Raw genomic sequence first — 8,709 nt, forward strand, 5'->3', positions numbered from 1 at the left:
CGATGGGATGCCCTTGACAGACGATCCCTTCTTCAACACATGTGAGTGGACCTGAAATCCAACCCTCAGAATCCTGAAGTGCTTATACCCCTTGATGACAAGAGGGCTTTCGACAGGGTCAAGAGGAACCTTCTCTTCCTGACCCTGTTGAAATTTGGATTTGGCCCCAAATTAATTTCTTGAATTTAATTTCTTCATGCCTGGCCTTCTTCTTCGCTTCTGTTCCTGTAACGGGTTTACCTCATTTTAAACTCTACCTTCGGGCTTGTATTTTATATCACCCTTCTTTTGGCTCCATTATGGCTCCATTCTTTTGGCTGCCTGATACCTTTTTTGTCAGCTTTATTCTTTTGGCATTGCACACCACACACTTATTCTACAAACAGTCTTTAAGTTTCACACTTACTTAAAATTTGGTTTCAGGAAACATGTTGGTTGGCATTCTGTCTCTCTTCGGTCTCAGCCTCTCTTAGATCTGACGTTTTACGATGTGGCACAGAAAAGTCATCTGGTCCTAATCTTTTTATTGAGGGTATATTTCCATCATTTAAACAGTTAAAACTTAATTTGATTTGCCCCACAACCATTTCTTCAGATATTTACAGTTGCGTCAGTTGCCACAACATCATTTCCCAACATTACAAATGGTTCACTAATGAAATCCATATTTTTGTCAAACACTTTAATTAGCAAATAAATTTTCAAAAACCGACCGGCTGAGTGATCTTGGATTAGTTGTCACAGAAAAACTATGGACAGAGGCCCACTGGTACATTCCTCCTCAGTTTGTGCTAGACATGTGCTTTTGCAGTTTAGTACACAGATAAGACTTCAAAGAAAAAGCTCTGCTAAATGTATTCAAATATGAATCCTGCCTGCAACCGTTGTGGACAGTCACCAGCTTAGTTAGCTCGTATGTTCTGGCACCGTCCGAAAATGACCATATATTGGCAAAACATGTTTCAATCGGACTAAAACACCTACCAATCCTAATCCACTGACATCTGTCTTTAAAGTCAAAGGCTCTGATCTAACCAGTTTAAACTGCTAACCAGTTTAACCCAACTGTAGGGTACCTTTAACCCTGTAAGAACACTCCAACCCACTCTGTCCTTATGAAAGATGTCATACAGCACCTGCATTTGGAAAGAAAATTAAATTCTCATTGAGAGGGAGTGAAGACAAATTCTACCAGATTTGGCGACTTTTATTGACCACTTTATTAATAATTCTTTGCTTATCTTTCCCACAAACTAGCCTAGATTAATCATGATTCACAAAAGCACTATTGACATATTCAACATGCAATTTTTTTTTCTTTATTTCTCTCACTCCAATCTTCTATTTTTATTCATTTATTCTTTTGATACATTTTCCTGTTGCCTATTTTTGAACTAACTTGCAATCAATTAAGTTATTGCAACCTAATTTGCTATTCTGCTTTTTCCTCATATGTCTATGATTATTCCTTCATTACATACACATTGAGTACATTGATTTGTACCTGTACATAACATACTGTATGTCTTCCTATTGTTACGACTGTATGTTTACCTCTGGAAACCCTAAACATTTTTCACAAAAAATGTTGTCTCTTCGCACAGGGTCTCTGAAGGACAGACATATTCAAAATGGAGCTGTAATTTATGCCATATTTACACCAAAGGAAAACCTGAAACAGGCTCCTCAAATACCAAAACGAGAGGTTAGAGAAACCTATGGAGACGATGTGGTCCGATGCCACATCATGCTCAAGGTGCGTTTCGAAAAGCAATGGTCATGATGCAAGTAATGATGATATTAACAACTGATAAAGTATATTGATATCATTACACCAACTGAATATGTTTGTTTATTTCCCTGCTTTTAAAAATGAAATTCACTGACCATATGTTATACTGACATTCTGGGGATCACATCAACTATTAAAACTGCGTTTTTAAATTGACAATATAAACATATACAGTATTTATTTCAAACAAATCTACTCTTTTTAAACATGTTTTATTCACTTTTTTTCACGCAGGGAGACTTTGAGGTGACTGTGAACTTGGCAAGTGACACCATAACCAGTCTGAGACTCAAGCTGGCAAATGAAAGTGGAATCCCAACACATGTCCTTCATTACAAGTAACTCAGACATACCACACCAAGCATTGACCTTATGGATTGTGACCCTCTTTGTTCATACCGTCAGATTTCTTTTCTCATATTCTTCTGTTCTTTCCGGTGCTGTGCTGTTTGCAGAGGTCAACATTGTGGTGGTGACACTCTGCAGAGTTGTGGGATCTCTGAAGGGTCGACAGTTAACTTCTCTTTGTCCACCTTTTCTGACGAGACTTCACACGATGAGACATTCTTCATTAATGATTTTGCGCCTTCAGTCCAACAAACCCAGAAGGGAATCAGTGTGTTCTTGTCTTCACTTTATGCTATTGTAAGTTTTATTTTATAGAACATAATCTTTACCCTATTTGATTAGCCAGCACTACCCTCCCTGTATCGTGCTTTGAAATGCATATAATTTAAATGTTTCTTCTTCTAGAGACAACATTATACACCAGAGCAACGGAAGAAACTGATTTCCTACGTAAGAAAATTGACTGGATGTAACCCTCTCGCCCAAAGTTTGCATCAGCTGCTCTGTAGGAATGAAACGCTAACCAGGAATCAGAAGGTAAACAATATGAACCAGTGTAATTCTGCCCTGAAATATCTATTGCATTGTACTTTTTGAAGTAGGTGTTCTCGTGTGCTGTAATCCTAAAGATTACATCTTTAGGATTGGCACATTTTTATAACTATTGACTTGAAAAAAAAATTTGGGAAGATGTTTTCCTGTAATTTGGGTGAACTAAATCTTTACACAGTGAAGTGAGCTTTCACCAGTACCCATTTCTTCTGATATACTTGTTGTTTTGTTTTAGATTGCAGTCTTTGAAGGCTTGTACATCCTCTTTAGAGAGCTTTTGCCTCAACGTGGAACACAACGAGGGGAGAAAGTCATTGAGGACCTGGTAGTCTTTGAGAATTCACTGTACTGCTGGGCTCATCTGCTATCAGAGATAAAGGTATGAGGATACAGAGGTTTGACTGATATGGGTTGGTGACAGATAAAACTGTCATTTTACATTAGTTAATTGCCCGTGTTATATGTGGGTATTCATATCTCTTGACATCTTTTTATGGAAGTTGCCATTAATCTGATCTAATAGGTGATCCATGGTTTGAGTGTATTTATGATTGCATTTAGGTAAATTCCTATTCCATGTTTGACCACTTAAGTAATGATCGCTGTGCCTTATTTTGACAGAACCAGGCAGCAGACCATGAGAGCTACGCCCCCATCGCTCTCACATCTGAAGATGGCAGCCGCCTCTCTGAACCAGTCAGAGTACCTGGAGTACCTGGAGCCTTTGAACGAGCATACGTTCTCCAGAAAATCAAAGGTAGCACTAAAATACAAAGACACGATATAGAATATGTCCACCGTTTACTGACAGAAAAATGATTAATGCAGCAAGAAATGGACATTCATGCCTTATTTATGAGCTTTTTAATGTCATCAGCTTCACTTCATTTTCTATTATTTTTGTTTAGATGGAGAGAAAATTCCAAATTGCACTGAAGAGGTTTTGCGAGAAACATCAATACAGAGAGACAGTGGCATTGAAAAGGTGTTGCTCAGTTTGCCTCCATCCATCAGAACATATCCTCTTTGGATTGCCCAAGACAAGACAACAGGTCAAAAGTATGTATCATCAAAGTTTTACTATCCTTAAAAGTACTTCAATGAGATGCTTTTTTCTGTTTTTCACCAACTGTTACAATCAAATGACAGCTTTCAGGTAAACATGGAGAAGACTTTTGGAAGTATGATGGAAGAATTAAAATCTCCGGACAACAAAGACCTGAATGTGACCCCACCTCTACACTTGAAGGAGCTAGGACAGTGTGGGTCACGCCTCGTTCTTCTGAGTGAAGGTACTCTATTAATTAAGTCACAATATGAATGGGTCATTTCTCACTGTGCACATATACTGTAGGTTTCTTACCATGTTTTGCATTGTTACCTTAAAGGTTGAGCATTTATTGTTTTCTATACAAGCCCATAAACTGGATCAACCTGTCGTGGAAAGAAACATTTACTCAAGTACTGTACTTAAGTACACGGTTGAGCTACTTTACTTCAGTATTTCAACCTATGCAACTTTATACTTATACTCCACTACAGTTCAGAGGGAAATATTGTACTTTTTGCACCAACACATGTATTTTACAGCTGTAGTTACTTAGATTTGACATACAAAAAACATGCATTTCTTAAACTAAAAAATGTTAATATTATGCACTACATTTTAAGCCAGTCTGAAAGGAGCCTCCCATTGGTTTCTATGTTGCTTCTGATACTTAGTACCACATGTTTGTGGGAAGCTTTGTAATGTACATTTTTTTCCTCTCTTTTTTAGACAACATTGCCATATGTTTGTCTCAAGAAAAAGGATGCCCTGGTATGATCAGAGTGCATGATTGTTTGGATGGCAAAAACAAAGCAGTGGATGTCAATGTGTTGGCAGCCAGGTAAGTTCCTTACAGTGTCCTCTGAGCGGCTGTGTTTTATGATAAAGCAGGTCGTCCTCTTATTGGAAGATCATAGGTTCGATCCCTGGCTCCTCAAACCATATGTTGTCCTTGGACAAGATACTGAATCCCAAATTGCTCCCGAAGGCTGTGCCATCAGTGTGTGAGTGTTACTAAAAGTGCATTAGTTTGGATCCTGATGGGCAGGTGGCACCTTGCATGGCAGTCTCTGCCATCAGTGTATGAATGTGTGGGTGAGTAGGTGGATGTTGACATGTAGTGTACAGCGCTGTCAGTGGTGGGAAGACTAGAAAGGCACTATATAAATGTCCATTTATCATTTAACTTAAGTTAGCCAACATCAAGGATGCGATCAATGAAATATTTTTCGTATAAATTCCCGTCTATGGAGGAATGGGGAACGTGAAGTATTGTGTTGGTTGACTTTGGATGCCTCTGATCATCGTGCTCTGGTATTTTAGCTTCCAGGCCCAGATTGTTCAATACAAAATACATGAATAAATAATACATTGCTGGAGCATAAATTGCAGTTACTGTGGGAGATGAGTAGTGAGTGGAGATATGTGGGGGTTTCACTAATGATAGTTTTATAAATGAACTGATACCAGTGGATTAGTCAGCTGGTATGGAGTGATGCCCAGTTGACTAGAGAGTACAGACTACAGTGAGAAGTGTTGAAAGAGGCACCGGTGACGAAGCGGATGGCAGTTTGTTAGATGCCGTCTTGTTTATTGTGAAGATTTTTGGAGGCAGAAAACTATATCTTGATCTGACTTTGGAAAGCTGAGTTTATGTGCGTGTTAAAGGAGCGTGAACTGTCTAGCCAGATAACCTAAGTACTTGTAGGAATCGACAAATTGGAGTTGTGATCCATCCAGGGAGGAGATCTTTTAGAGGGCGGGCAGTCTGTGATAAGAGTCGGTTGAAAACCATAAATTTTGTTTTGTTCGTGTTTAAGAGAAGGTAAAGGTTGGAGAAGGTAATCAACTTCTGTGGCCATGTGTGGTTTGTCCGTTCTGGGCTACTGTAGAAATATGGAGGCGGAACATAGTGATGCCGTTCAGATGAAGATATGAAGGTTTCATTCTATGCTAATGAAAACAAAACGTGTCAGTTGATTATCCACTATTAGAGACATAGTTATGAATATTATATTCAATTTCAGCCAATAAATCCCCCTAACTGCTACACATTGGTTCTTTTTAGTACAGCAGCACACAACGTAGTGAGAACAGAGGTAGCAGCAGTAAACTGAATCGTGATGAAGTGCGCTAATAGCCGGAGCATAAATGTTGCTGCTGATGTATTTTCTTTCATTTACTGTATGAATCTCTGTAAAAGTCACACCATTTTTGCTGAATGTTAAGTTTTTGACACTTGGCACAGGACTGGTGATCATAGAGATGACCGAACATTTGTCACAACCAGGACTCCAAAAGAGGCTATACTGGTAAAACTTTGTCTGTCACTTGTTTATTTCTTTTGAAGGATGTGGGACTGGCTGGGGAACACAGGACACATTTATGATACGATTATTGTTGACGTGAATTATCATTAGGTGCTGATAGACACAAGCTCCTCCATGGAAGAGGAGTGCTATGTGGGTTCAGGAATAAAGAAGATCCACGCTGTGAAAGAGCTCTTTGACAACTTCGCCACAAGGACCATGGCTTATGATTTTTATCACGTCATCGGCCTTGTACAGTTCGACTCCCTGGTGAAGATTCTCCACACATTTACTGAAAATCTGGAAAAGTTCAAGGTGAAGTCAGTGTATCACACCTTCCTTAGATCTGGGCTTTATTGTAGTGTGATTTACGTCAATGTAATGCAGTAATAAACCTTTTTTCATATTTCTAGGAACACATTCGCAACATCGAGGCAAGTGGATGTACTCTGCTGTACGACGCCCTGCGACGAGGGGCGTCTGAGTTGGAAAAGGTCCAGAAGAGGTTCCCAGATTGCAGACTTCGCATAATGTGTCTCACTGATGGAAGTGATTCTGGGTACATTTCCTCCTCTGTTCTAACCGGTTATGGTACCTTATTTATACTTGACTTGTTAGCACATATATTAAACATCTTATTGTTAGCAGTAAGAAATTGTCATGATTTCAAAATTAAAGCTAACCTCAATTCTTTCAATAGATCCTCCATAGAGCCAGATGCTGTTACAGTCAAACTGCTGAAATCTAACATCATTGTGGACTCCATCCTTCTTGGGAATGTGGAGAACAATATGCTGTGTGGAATCAGCAACGCAACAGGTTTGGCATCTTTGAAAGACAGTTTCCTAAATTACATCCCTGTGATGTAGTTACTAAATAATAATTCTATATACAGTACACCATCAAACAGAAGAACTGCAGAAAGCACATTTAGGCATTTATGTTTTACAAAGTCTTAATTTGCCCTTAGTGTTCTAGTAAACGTCTTTTAAGGAAGAAAACTCTATTGTAACTCAAAAGCGTGTTTGGATGTGAGGTGTCTGAATAGAAGCCTGCTTAGAGCTCATATCTATGAAAACACATTGCTTCCAGGTGGTTGCTGTTTCAAACCGCAGACAACCAAAGAGGGCCTGAAGCTCTTTGAGATTGAGACAGTCCTGTCTTTGGAGCAGAGGAAAGTGAAGGAAAACCTCGACCCGTCTTCCATCAGTCAGGTTTGTTATTGTTGATCATTGTCCACCATTGTGTTCCAAGTGATATGAAAATAAAACACATTTTTATGTCATCCTGATGTGTTAATTTATTTGTTCCTGTCATTTTATAGAGTAGTTTGTCAAGCATCTTCAAGACTCACGGGTATGATGAATGTCCAGAGACGTTCTTGCCAAGCCAGATAAACGGCAAAGTGACAGCAACAGCAAGGTAATAGAACGAGTTGATGATAAAAAGAGCCGTCGTTTTCTTCAAGTGTTCGCATTAGATTTGCTGCATTGATAATCTTTCTAAATAGTGCTCTGAAAAAGAAGATTCGGGAGTCAAAGAGCTGGTATCGAGAGAAGGACAAACGAGTCCTGGAGGAGCTGAAGAGTCTGCACTGCAACCCGCATCCCTTCTTCAGAGTCTTTCCTTCCGAGTCAGACTTCAGTGAGTGGAACATTCTCTCACGTTGTCATGCATTTTAGTTTTTCTCCATGGCACATGACTGACACAGGGTGAATGCGATGTTTTCTCATTGTATAATTATATGTACAGGATTTACAGGATAATTCAGTGCAGTACACTTTTCAGGTACACTTCATTCATTCAAATAAATGAATACAAAAGTAATAATATAAGCTTTTTTTTTATATTTTCAGCGTTCTGGAGGATTCTCATGCAAGGCCCTCCTGACACGCCGTATAGGAAAGGAGTGTTTGAGCTCTACTGCCAGTTTGGTTCCGACTACCCAGCCAAGCCTCCAGTCGTCCGCTTTGTCACACAAGTATCCTGCAAAATACAAACGACTGAAAAGTTATTTGTGATATGTAGACGGACATTGACATTTTTTTTAATCATTAATAATAATGGCAATGTTGTCTGTTGTAAATGTATGTCTTCTTAACACAAATGACAGATGTACCACTGCAATGTCAACAGTGTGGGCCGCATCTGCCACAACATATTTGACCGCAACTACAATGCCCACATCACCATGAGAGAGATCCTAGAAGCTGTGTATGGACTCCTCATCATCCCCGAGCCTGATGATCCACTGGACAGGTGAATTGCATTTACACATTCATGAATAAGTCATTATTGGCACCAAAGCTCATTTTACCAAGAGGTATTTCTTATCCGGAGGATGTTTTTGACCCGTTTCCGGCGTCATTTCAGTCTGTTCTGTTTATTCAAAAACCTTATGAGTGCTGGAAATCCGTTGCTTCATTGCATTAATTTTAATGTAGGGACGTCTCTGAGCTCATGATTATGTTTGATTAATTTGATGTCTTATTTTGAGAAAGTGAAGAGGGAATTATTGAGTAATTCACACCCAAAGTCCAAAGTGTTTAGATGAGTGATTTAGTTCTTTTGTTGTCAAAATGGCCTCAGCTAACATTAGACAATGCATGTCATTTAACCCCAACTAATACAAAAAAGCAGTTTGTTTGATATTTATGATA

This window comes from Cebidichthys violaceus, unplaced genomic scaffold, assembly GCF_023349555.1.
Source record: "Cebidichthys violaceus isolate CVI_PGR_0920_01 unplaced genomic scaffold, fCebVio1.0.p SCAF_8, whole genome shotgun sequence".
NCBI lineage: Eukaryota > Metazoa > Chordata > Actinopteri > Perciformes > Stichaeidae > Cebidichthys > Cebidichthys violaceus.